This window comes from Neocloeon triangulifer, unplaced genomic scaffold (assembly GCF_031216515.1).
Source record: "Neocloeon triangulifer isolate White Clay Creek 2 clone unplaced genomic scaffold, ASM3121651v1 ptg000014l, whole genome shotgun sequence".
NCBI lineage: Eukaryota > Metazoa > Arthropoda > Insecta > Ephemeroptera > Baetidae > Neocloeon > Neocloeon triangulifer.
In genome coordinates this window covers 12,009,733-12,032,138 of record NW_026775556.1, presented here as the reverse complement: position 1 = coordinate 12,032,138, position 22,406 = coordinate 12,009,733, and the positions used below count along the sequence as shown (strand labels likewise).

Sequence of the window (22,406 nt, the reverse complement as noted above, 5' to 3'; positions counted from 1 at the left end):
ACGACAAACATGCTTTCTTGTAATTGCCGGCGGTGCTAGTTCGTACACCGCACAGTCCGGAATTACACGTCTGCGCCGCCTGCTGTAGAATTGAAATAGACAATACGGCAGCCGCCGCCGTGTTCTCATTCAAAGAGAGTTAGTTGTTCCGCATCTCTCTCTCTCTCTCTCGTCGCCTTTTTGCTCTCGCAACGGAATTCGCGAGCGGATATGCTATGTATGTATGCCGCGTGCATAATTCAGGCGCGAAGTTTGAGCCAGGGGGTGAGTTAACACCGGCGGGCGGCGGATCATCCGCAGGCACACACCTTAATTAAAATCACGCCCGAGATGACGCGCGAGGAGACGACAACAAGACACAGCATTAATTATTGACACGCTCACCGCCAAACAACAACCCACGCGAGGGAGGGCGGGCGAGAGATTAGCATTTTCGCAACAGCCGGCGCCTGTTCATTAAGTTGCTCCGAGAGAGCATGTGGCGACGTCGCAGTTGACTTTCGCAATTGTTTTGCTTCGGTGTAAGGCAAATAATCCGATTAGGGTGTGGCACCAGAATTAGTATTGTTGAATATTATTAACATGAATGAAGCGTGAGCGTAGTGTGAAATGCCTTGAAGTTCCTGGAAAATTTGATTGAATTGTTTGTACATTAATAATTTAGATGAAAATAACAAAGGGGAATTATCAACTAAATTTTTTTCAATTGCAGGAATCGTAATACTATTTCGTCTCTTTAAAATAATTTAATGAAATTCCATTATGTTTCAAGTTGAGTCGCGCGTCCAAAATATTGTAAAACCTGGTTATAAGGGTATATCACGATTTCAATTATTTTTTCAGTGTAGAAGATATTCTTCTTCGAACATAGGAAATTTCAAATCAGCCTTATTTAATAAATAAGTTATTTTCAAATTGATATATATTATAGAATTATAACGATTATTTATATCCGTATAAAAAATAAATGGGCTTTGTACCAGTATAATTTCTTGGAGGAATTGCTACTTTAAATATTTTAACACAAAAATTGTTAGTTATAATTTATATTCAACCACATGGTATAAGAAATTAATTAAAATAATGCATTTTCTCCTAAAGGTAGAATTTAATTATTTAAATACATAAGCGAAAGGGAGTAATTGGCCCAATAAGAATGGCTAAGCCTATTTGAAATTTGAATAAAGTACAAGAGGGGCAAGACGGCTCCGAAATTCCCTCGTTTGTTCTCAAGTGAGCCCACGAGCTAATGAGCGTATAATTCAGCAAAACACGTCCTCGGGGCAGTCAAGCCGAGGAGAGCGCACTCGTCTTTGCGTCGGCTGGCTCAAGAAGAAAGGGACGCAAATGTGCCCTTCTCCGGCTGTACATTTTCCCTTTGTCTGCTCACCGACGAAATACATATTATGCGAAATCTTAAATGGCCCGGCCCCTGAAGCTGCCACGGGGTGGAAATAAAACTCAAAGGCACGCGCTGCTTGCCAGCCGAGGTAGAAAAACAATTTCGGCGGCGCACGGAGGCGCCTCTGCAATTTACGGCCGCTCTATCTCCGCCGGCCCTGCTCTCAAATTATTTGCACGGCGAGTAATGAGATTTTAAGGAAGAATTGGCTCCATGTAACAAAAGCGTGCACGAGAGAGACCTGCATTGTCGTGGGAAAACCTCGCCCGGGAAAATGGAAAAGGTGTCAACGGCTTCTTTTTTCTCTAAACTCCAAGCGAGCTCCCGCCATTGATTTCAAGGAAGAGGAGAGTGCTGGGTATTCTCACGGGTGGGATTTCAGGCGGATGTGGACCGAGAAGGGCCGGGGATTAGATTTTATTTACGTTTCGACCTAAACCCATATGTAAAAAATGTTACAGCGACTGCTGGAGGCAAATGGTCGGGGACTCGGGGATGATTTTGGTTCGTGTATTTTTCTTCCGAGCGGTCGTGGAGACCGTTTACCTGGTTATGCAACCAGGTGAGCGTGTGTAGTGAGCACGTTGCATAACCTTTACTCATACAAGAAGGTAAAAACATTGTAGATTGAAATTAGGTCTGGTGAAATCATCTAAAATGTAATGGAGTTTGACAAATTAATTTCTATTTTTATTACTAAAGTAAATTAAATTAATACAGGATCCTAATTTATTGTTTCTCTTTTGTAAATAATGCATTACTAAAAAAATTATTTTTGAATTAAAACTTTAATAAAATTTTGTAATCTCAATATTGATCTTAAACTATGGCAGCTTTCCTTACATTTTTAGTAGAGCAAAACTGAATAACGATTTTAATGTTGTGAAAGTTTGAATGAAATCATAACTTTATATTGCAACACTTGTTTTTATTTCTAACACCTATTTTACGAAACAAACATTGTAATAAAGAATAATCGAAATACATCTTTGGAAGAAGTTTCTGACATTTTATTTCCATGACTAGCCAATTTTTTTGAAATACATGAAATTCCCTAAAAATAACGCATGCAAAATTCTTTATAAAATTAATGTTGCCATTTGTAAAAATTAATCAAGTTGGTGTAACCCTTCATGCCTTTATAAATGCCCACACGCACCAGGTGCGGTTTTCCTTCATAAGATTAGTGCGTCCACCAAACACGGACCAAAAAGCTGGCCGGCTTTTTCCACTAGCTTTGAAAGTCGTGTCGTTGACATACTCGAGTGGAAAAGTGATCGGACGAGCTGTTTGACTCGAAATCCGAACGGCAACCATGTCCGTTTCGGCAAAAAAGGTCAGCAGCCAGCGGTGGCAACAACACGCAGCCGGCTGAGGACGTTATATTGAAAAGCAGCAGCCGACGGCCGGTCTAGACCCCAAAAAAAAACCGAGCACACATTTTTCTCTCATTTGGTCCGAGGCCACTCTTTCTCTCGGCGGCATCGATCGAACGAACGAACGCACAGGCAAAAAGCGACTCGCTGCTATCTGACGCGAGAGCAGTGAAATAATGGAAATTTACAGCCTGGGGCAGGAATTTAATTCGGACTCCCCTCTACACTGTGCCGCGCGCAAATGATTTTAATTATCATTGTCAGGTTGCACAAGGAGCGCACGCGTTTTTTCAGCACACAGGACAACCTGTGCTTTATCATCGTAGAGATAAGAGCTTTAACAAAAAATAGAGGGGGGACGGAACTTCACTGCTTCCATGAAAAAAGTTAATTCCGCTTGAAATTCCACAAACTAGGTGGCTTAAAATATTCATTAAATGTTACGGCGGAATAAAAAGAGCTCTGGAATGGCGTTTTTTGCTAAAAGTAAAATACTTTAGAAGGTAGGCAACGTGCGCGACCACACCTAGTCTTTTATTTTCCATCACGTTGCACGTTAATTTGTGTACTTGGCGAATGGAGCCATTAGTGTGGCACTCAAAGGCGCGCCGAGCGAGCGAGCGAAATGGCTGGCGGCAATTTTAAAACTTTGCCAGTCTTGCCTTTGACTCAGCAGACATGCAAGTTCATTAAGCCGCGCGACTCAATTAAAGGATTAGCCTAAGCAGTCTGGGCCCTCTGTGAGGCTGAGAAGAAAGCCGGGAGATTTTTTATTTAATTTTTCCGCCAGGCACAAATAATAATGAGATGGAGATGCTCTGGCGGGGAGAGAAAAGACGTTGGCGGGAGCTTTTCTTGTCCTCAATTGAGGATGTAAGTGGTAAAAATAAAACAAAGTTCTTTTTAATATTCAAGAAGGTTTTTAACAGAATTATTAAGCATATTAACATTGAGTTGGTCATTTACTCTGTTGAAAGGTAATAAGAAAAAAATGTAATGATTACAAATTAATTTGAATGCTTGAGTATCTGATCATCTCAACAGTTATTATTTTTGACAGTTTTAGAATCAAATAAATGAAACTAAATATTTTTCAAAGAAAAACAATCCTTTAATTTTTATTTTCTTCATTTGATAATTTTAAAATGAATGATTAAAATTAAATTTGAATGTTAAAATTAAACAACCTACTAAAGAGAAAATAATAATTATCCAAATTAGAATTATCTTTCAAAATTAATTCTCACATGCTGGGGTGAAAATTTTACATCTCACATTTATTTATTTGCATCGCTGATATAATTTAAATGATGGATTGAAAATTGAATTTTATACAATTTGAGTTGATTAAGGCTATTTGGGAACGATATAAGGTATAATATACCAATTTAACCACCGGAAAGCAGTCTCGTGTATCTTACATCAATGGAATGAGAAAATTTCAATCTACAGCGATCAATCGCCAAGTTTATTGACCGAAATAAGGCCCGAAAGTCGACTATACCTCCATTTGGAATAAAATACAGCACGCACAATCCCACTTCGAAGCAGTCACCAAGTCCCCTGCGTGTCTGTAGCGAGGCTATCCCCCACGTGCTCATGTCCTCATCCGCGCACACATATAATTTGAATTGTAATTGCAAATCTCCCAGCAGTGCCGGCACTCGCATTCCAATTGAAAAGAGCCACTTTGCATAACAACGCAATTTCATTATGCTACTCAAGTCGACTGCCCTCTTCTTTTTTTCTCATCGTCATGATCATCACGCGGCACACATTTTTTTTAAAAAGCGACTGGGGGCCATTATGCAGGAAATAAAATTCCGGCAGCCCCCAAAATAATGCTCTAAAAACGATTACTCGCTGCGTAATGGCACGCGTGTGCCGCTTTTATTTACCTCTCGAGCCATTGTAATTAGATTGCGAGACAGAGTGCCAAGTGCAGGCGGCCGAGTGTCCGCTTTCATGTCGGCCGCGCAAAAGGGCTTCTTGCGTTTCAAACGCACTCGCAGCCGCCGACGGTCCATTTGAAATTTCGCCCCGAGGAGGCGGAGAGGGAAAGTGGATTTTGATTGTGTTCGGAAACTGATGAAACAAGAGAGGGCCACAACAGCGATGTTTACTTTGCACGGTTTGTATCAGAAGGGGAATCTGTGCTCATAACAATTTTATGTATCTCTCTAAATTGCAGGGCCGTAATATACGAAGGCTGCAAAATGTGGCAAACTTTTCCCTACGGCGGTCTTTGCTTTTTTCAAATGCACGTTGTTTAATTAATTTTCTTTAATACCTTCATAAAAAAAATAGTAAGCTTAATTAATTTTTTTTCCCAATTTATCTTCAATATACTTGGAAAAAATAGTGGATGTTTTGGGTACTTATTATTAAAATTAATTTTTCCACGTGCAATTTTTAAAAAGCAGCTTTAGCTGAAAATTAATAGTACAGGGAGAATTGAATACAAATTTTTACCCTGCAATGTGCAGGTTTTTTTAATATATGCACGAAGTAGCAGTAATATTAAGTGAAATTTCATTTTTTTTTTTATCTTCGGCTCTTCCATTAAGGTTTTTTAGCAGGTTTTCTGTGACTGTCATTTTGTGAAATGTAATAAGCGCAAACAGTTTTGTTTTCCAAGCATTTGGAAAAAAGGCTGTAATATTTATTAAAAAAATGTACAAATTAATGTAAAAATAATTTCTAATTACAATAAAATATAGCAAAGTGAAAAAAACGCTAAACCTTTCTTTCAACCTACAGCAGCAAGTTCAAAATTTATAATTAGTCCTTAGTCGTCCGATCGTCTGTTGTAATAGTAATCTTTTTTTTTTAAATTACAGTTAATATTACTATTGAACATGCTCTTTAAATATAAAACCTCAAAATTTAAACTCCCTCCATTTAGAAAACTCTTGCGTCGAGCAGCTCTGGTACAAAATTAGCCAAATAGTTTATATTAAAATGAGGTAGGCGAGCGAGATGCACCGAGAGCATCTCATCGGAAGCATGGAAAATCGCCCAGCAGCCACGGGCTATCTGTAATGAAATCCGGCACCGAATGTTGCTGCTGCTGTGTAGTGTGTTTACTTTGACCGCAGAGAAACACGACTTAGTCAGCCAGCAGAACTACACACAGAACCGCCGCCGCCGCCGGTAGTAATATTGAGCACGGCGGCAGCGGCTCGTCCGAGACTTTGTATGGTAATAATTATTTGCCGAACTGGCCCCTAACTAAATTCGCCGTGCCATGAATAATTTGCCATTTATCTGGGTTAAAGTTTTCGGGCAGCTCGGGTCGAACCTTCTGGGAAATTCAGCTAAAATGGCAGATGGTGGTAAAAGGTATTTTTAACTGATCATTAATCTGTTTTGTGCACAATTAGATACGAATAATTAACTTATTTAGAAGAATATCCCACATAATTTTGTTTTATTTACATCGCATTGAAAATTGTTCACTTGTTTTATTGAAATGTCTTTCTATTTGCTACAAAAGTAACAGAAGACTATTTAAATCGATTTCAATGTTTTAAAATTCAAACATCATTTGCTTAAAATCCATAATTAAACTTTTATGTATCAAAATAAGTTTTTAATGTATTAATATGATAATATATTAATATAAATTTAATGTTGTTAATCATAATATAATATATTATTCAATTGAATGCAAATTATACAAATTCCAGTTTAATAAAATTGTATTTATGTTTATGAAGGTAAATTTTTATCATTCATAATTGATCATTAATGGGAAAATGTTGGAAACAATTTGCATGTAAATAAAAAATAAAACCTATTCCAAACATGAATTTCGTCTCAGCTGTACTTTTGCTGCTGTCAAAAATAAACTCCACTGTGGCGGTTCGGAAAAATTTCCACCTCCCTCCTAAAAAAAAAGCGAAATTGCACACAAACGTTATTTTTGCACACATACATGAGACGAGAGCTTGTGTGTTTCATCTGCGGCTTATTTTTCGACGCGAGCGCTGATGAATCGTCGGTGGCGCGCACCGACAGCAGGGAAATGGAAAAATTATGAACTCGCTCCTTTGTGGTGCGCGTGACGGACCGGGTGCTTTATTAGTGCTGCCAGCGGTTCCAACATCATATGACCTGACGCGCCGCGGTTCTTTTGTTCGCTCTTTTCCTCGCCGGATTAGACCTCCAGAGAAAAAAAAATATGCGTGGAACTTGCGAGGGGAAACAATGAGCCCTCTTACGATACGATGCACTCGGCTAATTTCGCCTAAGTGGAAAAGTTTTAATTTCTTCAGCAAGACGGCGATGCAGGTCGCGTCGCTGATAAAAAGCGACGCAAGAAAGGACCAAATTGGCACCATTGCCAAAGGGGAGCGACATTGATAACGGGCGCCCCTACAGTGGAACGTGCCGTCCTCTCGAAAAAGGGTGAGCTACTTTTTCCGAGCGCTGTCCGGGTGAAAAATGCTCCAAAACGGGGAAAACATGGCAATTTGAATGTTTACAGAGAAGCGGGGGACACTTTTTTCAGTGTTTGCTAATTTTTGACAAAAGCGCTCCACATGGAAAATTTAATATCGCCCACGGATGGAAAGCATTGTCAGCTCCAAAAATGGTAATTCTGCCGGGACGGCTGCTGGAGTAAGTAAGGTTTATTTTGTTTTCGAATGGGAGGAATGGTCAGAGAGGAGTTCGAAGGGAAATTGAAAGTCCAGCTGACTATGATGGAGTGCCTTGGTTGGATTTCTCTTTTCAAAAATGAATGGATTAAATTGAAAAAAAAAACTTCTTTTAATTATAAATGTTTGAAAAAAAAAACCTTTTAACAACTACGTTTTGGAGAACAATTTTCTATAATTATATACAGTGATATGAGAAAAATAAAAATGGGTTGATAAAATTTTTCTACTCAAATCAATTCAAATAAAAAGTCATTTTTTTTTATAAATATGCATAATTCTTATAACTGATAATGCATTTTGGTTTCAAAAATTCCAATTTAAAATGATAAACAAATATGAAAAATACAATTTTTTATTTTTTGTGCATAAAACTGAAAAAACCTTGATTTTAAACAAATTAATTTCTTACTTACAAACATTAATTAAAAAATCTTCTGGAGAATGTATGTAAAAATTTCTAGGTTACCGCATTTATCTAGCGTCTAGTTGAGTTATCTTTTGCTGGCAGTCGTAAAGAGCGGCAGGCGTTTTATTCACGACAACAACACGGCGCGATAAATCGAAACGCGACACCAAGAGAGAGGTGCAGCGAGCGCACTCTCGGCATGCGTTGGCGGAGCTCGCCGCCGCACACACATTGTAATATCTTAAACCTCGCGAGAGATAATTCACGCGCGGTCCGGAATTTATGCACACACTCTCGGCGCCGGTGGCAGCAGCAGCAGGCCCGTGCCCGCGGGTTATAAAATATTCTATGCATACAAATTAGCGCCCTGGCACCAGAGTAAGCGCGCTTAACGCCGACGCTCGTAATTTGTTATCTCACACGTGCGCGCAAATTAGGACTTATTACGACGAGCGCAAGAAAGGCCAAGTGCGTACGTGAGAGAGCGCCGCTGCATCTCTTTGCAAAGTGCAATGCCGGGTTCTGGAATAATTGCAGCTTGTTAGCCTGCGGGAGGCAATTTTGTTGCGAGAGCTGCTCGAATTTCCCTAGGCTTCGGGCGAAAGGGTTGAGCTTCACGTCGCTCAGCACAGAGATGAATAATGGATGTTGATGAAGCAAATAATTGGGTATTTTTACAAGTAAAATGTAAATTTTTCTATTTTAAGTAGAAAGTACTGGATAAAAAAATTCATCCAAAAATTTTTATTTTGAAAATTTAACTATTGATTGATCGCTTGTATTTAATTCCAAAAAATTCAGTAAGGAGTAAGGATTTAAGCTGAAAATTTTGATTGGGTTTTGTAAGGCAGGAAATCGCTTTTTTATTGAAATCAATCTGATTATTGTCATGTGGAATTCTTAAATTTTTTCAAGATGTCTACAAAATTAATTAAGCAATCAGAAAATTAAACTAAAAGATTTCATCCTTTTTTTTGTAAAGATTTTGATTAAACAACTAAAATATTCAATTAGAACTCTAAAAAATGTCTGTTATTACAAGATTTCCTATCATATTTTGAATTTATAGTTCATTTTTCATAACGCATTGAAATTATGAAGATTGAAGGTTAAAAATAATTATTTTGTTCCGAGTTATGCAACCTGCTAGACGGGCCTGCCACGCCGGTTGCCCCCGTCTTGACAAAATGCTCACTTGGGTTTTGGGCCGAAACCGAAATCTCGTCGGCCGCGGTCGTATACTTTTGTGCATGGTCGCTGAGCTTTTTGTCGCCAAAAAGAGTTAAAAAAACTGGTCTTCTTTTAAAATTAAACATTTGACTGGAATTATTCACTATATTAATTTTTTGGTCCTCAAAGTTAAATGTGAAATTTATTTCCAGGAAGGAATTTACAGGATAAAATAAAATATATCAACGTAAAAAAAGGGCAAGATTAATAAGGATTAAATTATGATAGATAAAGCTCAAAATACAATAACAAAAAAATTAATGAAACTAAGGTAATTTTCTGACTGAGAGCTACAAATATAAATTTAATAAAAAAAAAGTTAAAAAAACATGTTTCATAATCAATTTTTGTTTATTATTTCGCCCTCCTTAATAATTTAACGTTTACATATTTCTTTATTTTGGAACCATATTATTACAGAAAATAATTTTAAATTGATAAAATATCTGGAAAAAATATTCAGTGAAGTTTAGTTTATTTAAAAAAAGTAAATTATTTGATGTGAAACTCGACAGTAAAAGTGTAAGGAAGAAGACAATCAGGTGTGAGAAAAACGCCCACCAACGCCATAGGTGGCATCATATTGCGTCAGTGTGAGGTTGGCCCTCGTCGTGGCCGGAGGTGTCGGTGTGGTCGTGTGTTAGTGTCCAGAGTCTTCGGATTGGATGCTGTCCAGGGCTTGCCAACATGCAGTGTCCAGGTGAGTGGGTCGCTTCTGGGGGTGGAGGGGGGCACCTGAGGGTCCTGAGGAGGGGTAACCGCTTGCGGATAGTAATTCCGGTTCCTGAGAAGGACTGAGGGGTGCACCGCAAAGCCCCCTGGCCCGCAATGACCCTAGTCTCCTGCTACGGCTCGGCGGGTGGTGGATTTTCGGGGGGGTGGAGGGATTGTGGTGGTGGTGGAGGGTATGCATGTGTGTGTGTGTGCGAGTGTGGATTTTTGGTGGTGGTGGTAACTAATAATTTTCTTTATGTATATTTTTATGATTTATGTTGTATTGTATAATTAATCATGATGTAGTTTTGTGTATTTTTAGGATATCATCGTGATTGGGGCCCCAAGAAGAAAGAAGAAAGAAGAAAGAAGAGAGAAGATTGAAGAGATCGCTTATTTATATGTATTTGTAAAAAAATCATCTATGTATATGTATTTTTGTTAATTTGATGACGATGTATTTGTAATCCACGCACTATTCAGGTGTTAAGAGGTAATTGGGTCGCGGCATCGGGGTTGGATGTCTCAAGGGTACCGTACACCCTGTCAGGTTTCCGGAAGTTGGTAGGGACGCGATTTTCCCGGTCTCTCGGAGTCGGATATCGCGGTGGCCCACAGCCCGGGTTCGAGCCCCGCGCCCCAGCAGGTCACGCTCAGGGTTCATCTCTGGGTCATCGTAAGCCCCCCACCGTTCACCGTTCCCCGTTCAATTCGGTTGTGCCAGCGTTAGTGTGTGCGTTATTTTACGTTTTTTTTTACGAAGAAAGAAAAAAGAAGAAGAAGCTAGACATCTGCAAAAGGTATTGTGTTGAGAATTTGTGTTTTAATTTTTGGTTTTTTGGTTGTATTTGGGTGGAGGTGTAGTTGTAGGTAGAAATAAAAACTAAAAAAGTTCTTCTAGCAAGAGAACACCAAAAAATTTTTCCCTGGTCAGGTCGCGGGCCTTGTCGAGGCGCCTGGGCTCAGTAGCTAGCTGCGTTGGCGGCTAGTGAAGCTAACACGCGACAACTTGAAAAAAAAAACTACTGTAGAAACTTTTTTGTTTTAAATTTAAAATTCCAATAATCAAAATTTTAATTACTTAATGATAATTTTACTTTTGGATTCAATTTCCAAGATTTGCAAATTGTTTTTTATTGCTTGATTTATACGGAAAAAATTGTATATTCATCGGAAGAAGATTCATTCGTGGATATCTTAACCCCTTATAGAAAGAAAGGGCTTGAAAATTGGCATGGCCATGTGACTCTATAGGCTTCTTGGGAAGTTTTTATGTATTTTAATTTCTTCGTATATTTTTCCTGAATGGTTTTAACACTTTTTGCGTTGTGATTTTCAATGAATGTGAAATATATTTATGTAAATTTAATTTCCATAAAACTCGAAGGAAATTCAGCACATTGTATATTTTTGTATTCTAATGAGAAAACAATTAACGTGTGGAAAACTGAAACAACGTCGCCGTCAATTGCACGCAACCTTTTACTTTTGGCGGCTCATCGTTCTTTTTTTGTGTGATACTCCAAGCTCCCTCGCCAATGACTGGACCAAATTATACACTTTTTTTTTATGTAATTTAAGACGGAATATAATAATTTTGTGTCTATTTTTAATCAAATAATTTAATTCTTCATCTCAATGGCTGATTTAAACAAAAATATTTATTCCAATGTAAAGTTTGCGAAAAATTCGATAATAAAAATAATAATAATTTTCCTTTTTTATCAGTATCTGCCAGGTTAAATTTGAAGAAAGTTTCCTCGCATCAGCCTAATTAAAGCAATAAAATTTCAACATCTGATATTAAAATTTACGTCAAACATTTGGAATATCAACATTTTATATTGTAAATATTTTAAACAAATTGATATTTTTGTCATTTCAGTTTCCAAGGAATTTCAAAGGATTTTACATGAAATGTTCAAATTAATAAATTATTGGAAAATTTATTCTTTATTATTTTCAATTGACACTAATTGTAAGAAGAATATCTTTAGTGAAGTTTGTAATTTATAAGGATAGAATTGCTTTTTTTATAAAAAATATACACCGTCATTATGCATTCCAGACGGTTGGGTCTCATTCACAATATGCGTTTCCCGCTAGTCATAAATTCATATTCGATGCGGTACCAAAGCCATCAAGAGGAAGAATAATTCCGGCGAGCTGGTGCTGCTGAGCTGGCGCTTAAAATTCAATCACACGCACCAAGTGCTTTTCACGTCTTTCGCTCGTTTTGGGGAGTATCGAACCCTGCTGCCGCTGCTTACATACATACATATGCAGGAAGACTTTCTTTCTCGCATGTACGCTCGGTCGGATGTGAGAGCGGAGGAAGAATAGCCGTGGCTGAATCGGCGATGAGCGGAAAGAGACCCAGAGGGAGAAAGACCGGCGTCCAGGCCAGAAATGACCGCACGCGCGTGATTTTCCATGCTGATGTCTCATTTTTTGCCCGACTGCGTTTTACTGATTTGCTCGTATATTACAGAAGGATGATTTATTACACTTGAAAACGGAGAAATCTTGGATATAATTTTTTTTTAAATCTAGAATTAAAAATATTCTTTCTAAAAATACTTGTATATTAAAAAAAAAAAATAGAAAACTTAAGAATAATTAGTTTAAAAAGTTAAAAATAAAAAAAAAATAAAAATGCAAGGAAGTTAAACATGACTGGAAGAAATTCAATTTTGATGGAGAAATGCAATATCCATGGCTTATAAATTTTTGATAATTGAATTTTAGGTCAGCTTAACTAGACGGAGTTATTTTATTCACTTATATATTTTGCTGTTTTGCTAGATAATGATTTTTTCTGATCTTCCATCAAACAATAAAGCTCATCGAGTAAAAGCCAGCCAAAAACTCAAACACACACTTCAAAATTTTCCGCCTTATCTAAGATGGGATAAGTTATTTGCAAATGAGTGCAGGCCCTTTACGAGCTGCTTAATGCGCTACTCTGTGCAGCTTTAGAACATCAGGCGGCACTTTGCTTGTGCAAACATTTCGCCATTTGAAAAGTGGGCAATTTCGCGGTCGTCGGTTTCAGCGATGGCAATTTGGGTTTGGAAGCGCGGCCTTGTTAACCCTTCATTCACGATTCCAATCAATACGGAATCGAAAGAGCGCTCTCTCGGCTGCCGCGGTCGGCATAATTATGATGTGCCCGGGACATTTACAATTCAAATGGCCTCTCTGCTGATTGCGACTCTGGATTTATGCACAAAAAGCTCTGGATTTCGGGCCCGGCGTGATTGTCCCCGTCCGACCACCAGAATAAATTACACTCCGCCAACACACGCGTCACTGCGTCCCCGAAATTCCACTTGTACGCAAGAACTGATGAAGTCTTTTTCTCGCCACTGGCCGCGCGCCAGTTCAATTTCGCTGCCGCCGGAAATTAAGACTTTTTAAGCGGCAATTACAAATGTGAGCCGATTTGTCTTCCCTCTCTGTGTTTTGCGCAATTAATACGCGGGACCCTATCGTTTGGGTAAAAAGCGGGCGTAATTACTCTTGTGCGCAAGTAGCCGGTCCTTAAATCTGATGGTCGCGCCTGAGCAGAGACGTGGCTGCGGGGATGAAATGAATCTCCCTTGAGATAGTCCATCTTAATGGTTCTTGAGAAAGGTATAAATTTCCTTCCGTTCCTTTTTTGCTCAAAGGAAGCTCAAAATAGCTGTTTTCCCCTTGTTTAATTGAAATGAAATTAGTCATTTCCTTAGAAATCTCAGTCCCTCTGTTCTAAAATCTTGGAAAGGGATTAACTTTCCTCTCACAAAAAACATTTTGCCACAATGATAAGAACTGACAATGAAGGGTTCAAAAAATTATTATACTGAGTTAGTAAACTTAGACGATTGCCTTAAATCATGAGTTTTTTTACCTAGCTAAAATAGAATCTGAAGGAAACATTATTTTACTTATTTTTCTCACTCATTTATGTCTGATTATGTTTACTGTGTATATATAAAAATTTTAGTTATCTGAAAATTAAGTTAATTGGTGTTCCACAATACAATAGCTGCCTACATCCAAATATTCATTCCTAAAAATTAAAAATTATTTTAGAAGAAAAGTGTTAATTACAATTTAATTATGGTACTAATCTAATCAATTAGACAAAAAGTTTATTTAAATTGGAATAATTGAATCATTTTTCTATTTTATTTTTAATTAAAAAAAAAACACTTTTATCAAACAGCCAATCATTTTCAATGCCTTTGAAAATTGCTCTGGACGTCTTGTGTGGTTGTGAACTTTTATAGTAACAGAAGATAATCCCCCGACACACGACGCAAACCGAGGTTCCATTTTCTGCGACACGCTCTCTTTTCTCTCCCATATCATTGCCAGCGCTCTTTATTTTTCTGGAAATCTTGCTTTCGGTGCAGGGGTGAAAGAAATATCGCCGGCTGGCAACTCGAGAGGGCTCATAAAGCTGATGTTTGGTCAACTTTTATGTAGCAAGCGCGGTTGCAGGGAAACGGACAAAAGGAGTCGATCGAATGTTGGCTTTTAACTTGGGTGAATCGCGATAAAGCGGCCGCGCGGCTCCTCTCTTGTTTCTCATCAAACGTGGCCGCGCAAAGGGGTGCAGTGAAACAGGAGCGAAAGGGCTCTTCGCCAAGCAACCCTTGAGCGTCCGACCGACAGCAAACGCTCACACAGAAGCACAGATTTAAGTTGGGAGCTTCCTTTTTTCAAACTCGGATTGTATAGGAAAAATATAAAAAAAGAATATTCTGACAATTTATAATATTCTTTGTGTGCTATTCTTGGAATTTTATTCTGAATTTCCTTTTTCTGGTATTTTTTATTCAACTCCTATATTGTTATTAATTATTTCTTTGTGTTGCATAATTTGCTTCATCTGATGTAGGATAATATAAATTATAATAAAATTATCATTCACAATAGCCCACCAAAGCAGTGCAATTTATTTAAATTTATCTGGTTAGTGATACGCAGCGATAAATATTTTATTTTACCAAAACCCAACACGTAGATAATTTTCCTCGAGATTCCAGATTCCTTAGATTTGGATAGTTGTAATGATTGCAAAAAAATTTTTTCATTAAAATAAAATAAAGAATTTAAATAAACTTTTTTAATAAAATGTTTAAAATATAGCTTTTAATAGGTGTCAAAATTAATTTGTATGTTTACCAATGTAATAATGTAAAATTTAATGTAATAATAATTTTTTATTAGCATTTCCTCAGTTGCCTAAATTTATAATATTGAATTTAAGTGTGATGTATTTGGGAAGAGAATGCCTGATGATACATTAAAAATCATGATTTGAAACTAGTTCAATAAAAATTTGCTGTGAACTTCAATTGAAATTTCTCATATATCAGCCGCAATTTTACATGTCGTTGAATTGGTGCGAAGGAGTACGGCGGCAAATGTCAGGAAATTTGTCGGTCCGGGGCGCGAATTTTACTGCCTGTAAACAGAGAAAGAAGGGTACAAAGGAAGGCTAATTTGTGTCGCCTGTGCGTTTAATGCCGGGCGCTGCGACATAAAACGTGTCTCGCTCGACGACGGCAGCAGCTTCCATATCCCGTCCGTTTTCTTTGTGCTGCGCCATAAAAATAAGATGCGACTGGTATTGGCTATTAAAGCGGCGCTGCGTCATGAATGGCTATTGCATCTGCCGAGCAATAAAAGTGTTCAACAGAACGACGCTTAAAGTTATTTAAAACCACAGATAAAGCGCAATGAAGCGGATTGAATTCAATTGCAACCGACCGCGATCGAAATTAAGGCAGTTGTGCGCAACTGCAACTGAGATTTAGCCTCTTTTTCTGCTTGAATTGAGCAAAGATTTTACTAGAGAGGTTTAGTGATTTTTTTCTTGTGACTTGCAGGCCTTTTTATAAGAAACTTTTTTATGGCATTTATTGTAATAATTGTTATATTTAAGAAAGCAAAACTCTAAAAAATTAATTAAACTTAATTACTGCGCTTTGAAAACAGTTTTTTGTGATTGTTTATCATGAAAAATGTGCATATTTTTTATCGTTTTTTAAAATAAAAATATAATAAACTAAACAATTTATGTAAAAAAAAAATTGGAATAAAATTAACTGAAAAAATTACTTACTCAAATGTGAAAGCGCAGTTTAAATTTTTTTCTTATTAAAAAATGCGAAAACATTCTGCTATAATTGGCCGATCTTTGTTCTGTAAATTTTATTTTTCTGTTGCAAGTAAATTCCAGCGAATGTGGCAGGGAGAAGCTCCAAATATTGCTGCGGAAACCAATCGGCTGCAACGCTCATATCCCTTTTCAGCTCGGCAGAATTCATAAATTTCCCTCTCTCGCTTGCTTTGGCGGCGCCCAATTCCCTTTTTCCGTGGAAAAATAAAGTACACGCCGGCCTGCCAGCTCCCAGCAACATGCGCGCTCGTTTCGCCAATTCAAAATTTAATCTGCACGTAGGCAGGCATATACAATAATAACACAACACACACGCGCGCGTGGAGTGCGATGATGGATATATTTTTGTTGCCAATCCATATATCACTCTCGCTCGCTCGCCGTGCATTGTGCGCCTTAATCCCATAATCAATAACGCCGAAGCAAATGCTGCCGCTGCACTGCGAACCGTTGAGTCATCCTACTTGATGCACCCTTGACAGTCAGACAAACAGACAGGTAGGCAACCCGCGCACGCGGCCGACAACATCACTTACTGGCGGTGATAATGGATACACCCCTGAATGATAAAAACTCACTCGCTCTTTTTTTAACGCACATTCACTCTATATCTCACATGTGAGTACAAACACACGCCCATCCACACACCCACATGATGCAGCGTAATGCACTTTTCCCGAATGAATGGGGTGAGGAGCGAGGGTTGCTTGTTAGTAACGCACCGTTCAATCTGTCAAAACACTTCTCGTCATTAAAAATGGAACTTCCTTAAGGGAATTTTCATGCATAATTTAGCAATCAACGATGGCGAGGGGAGGAAAAATGTAATTACCCGAAGAGGAATACCATGTTTGATGCAAAGTTATTCTCGAGTTGGTTTTCAAGCTGTTCGAAGTGGTAAGATAAGACAAAGGATTCCACTGAATTGGGCAGGGGTTCAAAATATTATCAGGCCAATCAATGTGAATAATTTTGTTCGTCCCAGAATGTCTTTTATTGCAGATTTCATCCAAACTTATCACATTTTTGCCTTTACTTAATCCTAAGAGGATTAAGAAGTTGATATAAATAAAAGCAAAAATTGAATTCTTAAAATCTAGATTTTGTTTATTTTGCAAATCTTGCAATTAAACACATTAATGAGAAGAAGAAGAAGAAGAAATAAATCTTTAGAATGAAAATTTTTTATATATTTAATAAAATCTATAAGATTGAATTTATCAACCCCAGGGCAAGCCAAAAAGAATCATAAATATGAGAATAATTGTAAAGTGAAAAAATATATAATTAACAAAATCACTCAATAAGCAATTTTTATATTTATATTTCAACTGATAAGATATATTGAAGCGCCATATTTTTTTACTCAATATCGGAGTCTTTTGGAGGTAAACATCAATTAAAATTTAAAATATATTAGTGAACCTCACTGGATAAGACCATTTTTCAATTTTTTTACACCAATTTCCTCCTTTTTCAGCCATAAATAAGTTGAATCTTATCAAATCACGGTGTTGCCGGCACGCCGTGGTTAATCTGGCCATGAATAACAATTTAACTTGCCTGCCATCGCCGTTCAGCCGGTAACGAAGTGAGCGTTTGTGTGGTGCGCGCCTTATAATCTTTATTTCCCTGCCGTGCTGACGCTCTTCGTGATGATTTACGCCGAAATTTACGCGCTCTCGTGAAAAAGGTTCGTGCTCTCTCGCGAATGAGCAGGCATTTCATCTGCTTAAAACCAGCGGCGAGAGAAAAAGACGACGGAAAAAGCGAGTCGAGCGCGCTTCTTGATAAATTTCAATTTGGCTCACGCCTCCCTTGTTGTATGGTTGCGTTCAACTGGCAACTTTCCCTCTACTTCGTCAACCCCGCGTGACAGCAAAGTCAAATAAAGATCGTGGAAAAGCTAACCAAAGAGTGAACCCCAGTAGGAAAAAAGAGGCCACGGAAAACAATGCGAATGTTTCACTTTCTTTTTGTTAGCAATGTCATAGTATTAAAATCTTAATATATATTATTAAGTCTGAATTTTCTTTAAAAAACTTAGATGAGTTTTGATCTTTGATGAACGAAATTATATTAATGATGACCGCAAATCAGTGTTTTTTTTTCATATGGAAAGACCGAGACAATGGTGCTATTTTCCAATTTCTTCAATGTACAAATAACGCATTTAATTTGATTTATAATAAAATTATTGTTAGCAAAATTTAAAAATAAAGATTATACGTTAATTTATTTCATAAATAAAATATATTTTTGCATTATAAAAAATATTCTTAATTTCAATTTATATATTAATGTTTTTAAATAAATAAAAATTTGTATAGTGCAATGTGTTTGTTACAACAACTGTTTAACTTTCTCTTGTCAAAAATTTTCAATACTAAAATTATAAATGTGTACAATGTGTCAAATAACAGGTACTAGTGAAATCAAGGTTGATTATTGCTGCACTTGCTACATTTTGATTATTAATTAAAACCACGATGTATATTGAAATGAGACACAATTAAAATTTTGAAGCTGGACCAGCAAGAATGAAAATATGATAAATAATTGACAATTAAAATTAACTTATTTGGATCCATAGTATTGATCGCAATTAGTTATAGAATTAATCCTTTTAATGAATTTCTTGTTTCAAAAGTATAATTTTTATAGAATTTAAAACGCAAAGAAACCACTCAGTCAAAGCGATTATTCTCAGTACTAATAAATAATTTTTTTTTGTAAATTAAGCTATTTCGCCGTTACATTTTCTACTTCACAGCGTCGTTAATTCCAATCGACTACTTAATCAGACTGAAAATGATCTCTCCTGATATACTCTCAAAGAAACGCTACGATCGAGCGTTATCGCTTCACTGCCGGGAAAAATGTTCTCTCGCCTCTCTTCCCGTCCGGTTTTCCACTCTCTATACGACCGTAAGAAAAGTTCAGGGCAGACCAAATCTCTTATTAAATCGGCAGCCACGTCGAAAGAGAAGCGCGCACATCAGAGAAGCCCAGCAAAAAGGAGCGGAACTCAAAGTGCAATTAACACCGCCGCCCGCAAAGGGGCTTCGCACCTCCGAGATGGAATACATTAAGCCGCGTGTTGACTCTCTTGGAGGCAATTATTATTATCATTGCAGTTAGGCGGGAAATATGACTCTGCAGTTCGCAGTATGCAAATTACTCCTACATTATACATTCAGAGGCGGCGCTTATTGTTTTCTTCAGTCGGCAATGAATATGCAAATGCAGCCGCTTGGATTATCAGGGCCAATCTGCTGCACCTGCAGATAAGGAGGCGTCGGCGGAATTTGTCTGCGCGCGGCTAATTAATTTTGAATGAACCGCGCCTCTTCTCGCAACTTGAGCTCTGAATTAAACGAGCTTTTGGGTCATTAGGGCCTCTTTCAGAAGTTATGCGTAATTATGCATGCTAATTGCGCGAGGCGCCTTGTTGTTGCCTGTAAATTGAAATGGATTTAATTAAGGCGCCATTCAAAAATGGCAGGCGAGAAAATTCACATTTCTGCAGCGGATTTAATTACTGCGCAATTAGCTCTTGCTCGTTAAGGGTCGAATGGGACGGTAATTGAATCAGATTTTTAAAGCCCTTAATTGTTTTTTATTTTGCAGCAGGAAAAGTTAAATTTAATACAGAATAAAATTTAAATAGCTTTCAGGTCACTTTAATACAAAGAAAAAATTCTTTTCAAAATAATTTAAATATTATTAATCTCATTTAAGGTTACAAAAGTTGATGAAATAATGAATAATTGTTACAACGAAAACTAACAATATCCTATTCTATAGGAATCTTGTTTTTAATATTTGAAGTCATCAACGGCCAAAACGTTGTACTCATTTAGTTTCTCTAGGTGTGTATTATAAAAAAAGCAATTTCGTTTTCATTTTCCTTATTTTTCCATTTTTGTTTTACTGCCTCCACATAAACTATGGACGCGTTTTTTTATGATTATTTGCATTTCTCGCCTTTCAAGTCGCTGCGTTTTCCACTCCAACCGACCCATTTTACTATCACGCATCTCTCTCGTGTGTCCCTTTACGGCCCCTTTTGCTCGCACTCAGAAAGTGTCCCGTTCCATATCGTAGACACACTACAGCTCAAGTTTGCATGAAAGCATCTCTCGTCGTTCAGCTCGGTGGCCGACGTTTTTGTTTTGCTCTCATCCCAAGACGCTTGTAAATTATTCAGAAGTATTAACTCTTCACGAAGGCAACAGTAAATATCACCACGCCATCACCGAAAGGATTGCTCGGAAGAAGAGAGACGTCAGGCCATGTAAAACCAAAGGCTTGTTTATTGCCCCGCCATAAAACTTGAAGGGCTCGCCCAATTTCGTTTCTCTTGTTCATATTTCTGTACGCTCAACTTTCCCAGCAAATTCATGCAAATTTATGCCAACGGAATTTTCTTCACGAAAGAACACGGAAAGTTAATTTCCATCTTTCTTGTGCCAAACCGCAAAAATTGTTTATTCGACCAATTCAGTCTTGCGAGAAAATTTTGGGGGAAATTTTGAGCTGCTGGGATTTTTCCGTCGGCCGCAAAGTTTCCCGGGCGCTGATTGAAGCGTGCAAACGAGGAGGCTTTCCTTTCCATCCATCACGACCCAGGCCGCTAATGCTAATGAGAAAAGGGCGATTCGCAAGCGCCTCGAACGATATTCAAATCCAATTCCTGCGAGAGAGAGAAACGAAAGATGATTGCCCCCGTCGCGAGCAGGCAGGGGAGATTGGGCTGCGCTGGTGCTCATTACTGCCGCATCTTTCTTCTCTTCAGCGTCGGCGATATTATGCTGATGTCGTTCGTGTAACAATGTTGACGTAAATTAGAAAAGAAGAGTGAAAAAATATGCCATGTTGGACGTCAGCTCGAGATGAAGACAAATCGAAAAGGAAGCCTTCGCCTCTGGTATTTTGAACATTATTATCGTCTTCTGTCGGCAGAGAGACGCGCGCGCGCCCAGCCACGCTGAGCTGCTGCCAAAAAGGGAGAAATCCGCCAAACGAGCTGCCGGCGAGTCGACTTTGCGTCACCTTCGTTTCAGCCGTCAGCTAATTAGCAACGCCTTTAACTTTTAACAATCTTGAGAAACTTTTATTACTTTTTTTTTATAAAAAATATCTTGATCAAACTACTAAAAATAATTATATAATAATTGAGCTTGTTTGAACTATATAATTTTTTTTTTTTTAATATTTGGAGGTGTTTTGAACTTCTAAATATATTGAATGAATAAGAAATCCAAATTCCTTAATAAAAATTTGGACACCTCAAAATTATTACTATCCTCATTTGCAAAATATTTGTTTACAGTATAATTCAAACATCTTCATATCAAAAATTTTGAATATTAAATTTAAATGCACCTTAAATATAAAATTTATGATTTATTTCCTCATAGATTAACAAACGTGATTTTTAGGCAACTTTGGGAAACATTTTTCCTTTTCTTACTCCAAGGTAATTAGCAAGTTAATGGAGGTTTCTGATAGAAATAAAACTGGTGGCCACAACAAACTTTCAGCTGAATTGTGCAAAATGATCAATCAGAATTCCAGACTGGATTTATCCATGCGTTAAGCGATCAGATTTCCTTGCCCGGCTGAGGAAGCAGGTATGCAATCAGCGCGACAGATTGGTGCAACCGGTTGCGTGACTTGTGCTCGATAAGCACCGAGAGAACGCACGGGGCAATCACGAAGGGAATCTGAAATTAATAATGCTGCGAGTGTTATTTTCCGCGGTATCGAACGCCACGTCTATATCTCGCTAGACTGATCGAAGGGTTTAAAACGTCGGCCAGACGCGCGGTTTATTAGAATAATAAAAATGCACTCAAATTTTCGCTCCGACAGTGGTCGTAAAAAAAAATACTTGCTGGCCGCGATCGACAGATAGAAGGTTCTTTTTTCGATTGCGAGAGTTTTTTGCTCTTTTCGCCCTTGGAATTATATTCTTCAACAAGAGAGTTTTGAATAAATTGCAAGTGGGGGCGGTTTCGGAACAAAAGCCGGTGGGTGTGTGTTTGCCCCTTGATTCTTTCCGGGAGCCTTTCTCTCTCTCTCATCAAAATAATTCATGTTGCGGTGCAGTCTGACTGATTCAAACGCTGAGCCTCCCGAGGCCATTCATGAAATCCGGCTCGTCTCTCTCGCCCTCGCTGCGTGTGCGATCGCGGCCGGGCTAATAAGGTGAGCAGGCATTTCACCACAAGGGCGGCCTCACTCTTTGCATCGCAGAGACTGGTCTAAATTAAAATCGCATATCGTGCGCTGGACCATTAGGGCTCTAATGAACTGCTCTTTGTTGCGGGGGCACCGCGGGTGGAGTGATGCGAGAGAGAGGGAGCGGCTAACAAGTTGTGGGCTGATGATTTTTTCCTAACCCTGATACCAATAATTCATGGTGAGATCTTCA

General features: G+C 38.1%; 1 protein-coding gene across 1 annotated transcript in view; it reads right to left on the bottom strand.

Annotated features, from left to right (window-relative positions):
* Positions 1–22,406, bottom strand: part of LOC132200071 (tyrosine-protein kinase RYK-like) — a 62,292-nt gene that overhangs the window by 39,028 nt on the left and 858 nt on the right. The gene's annotated exons all lie outside the window — the stretch shown is intronic.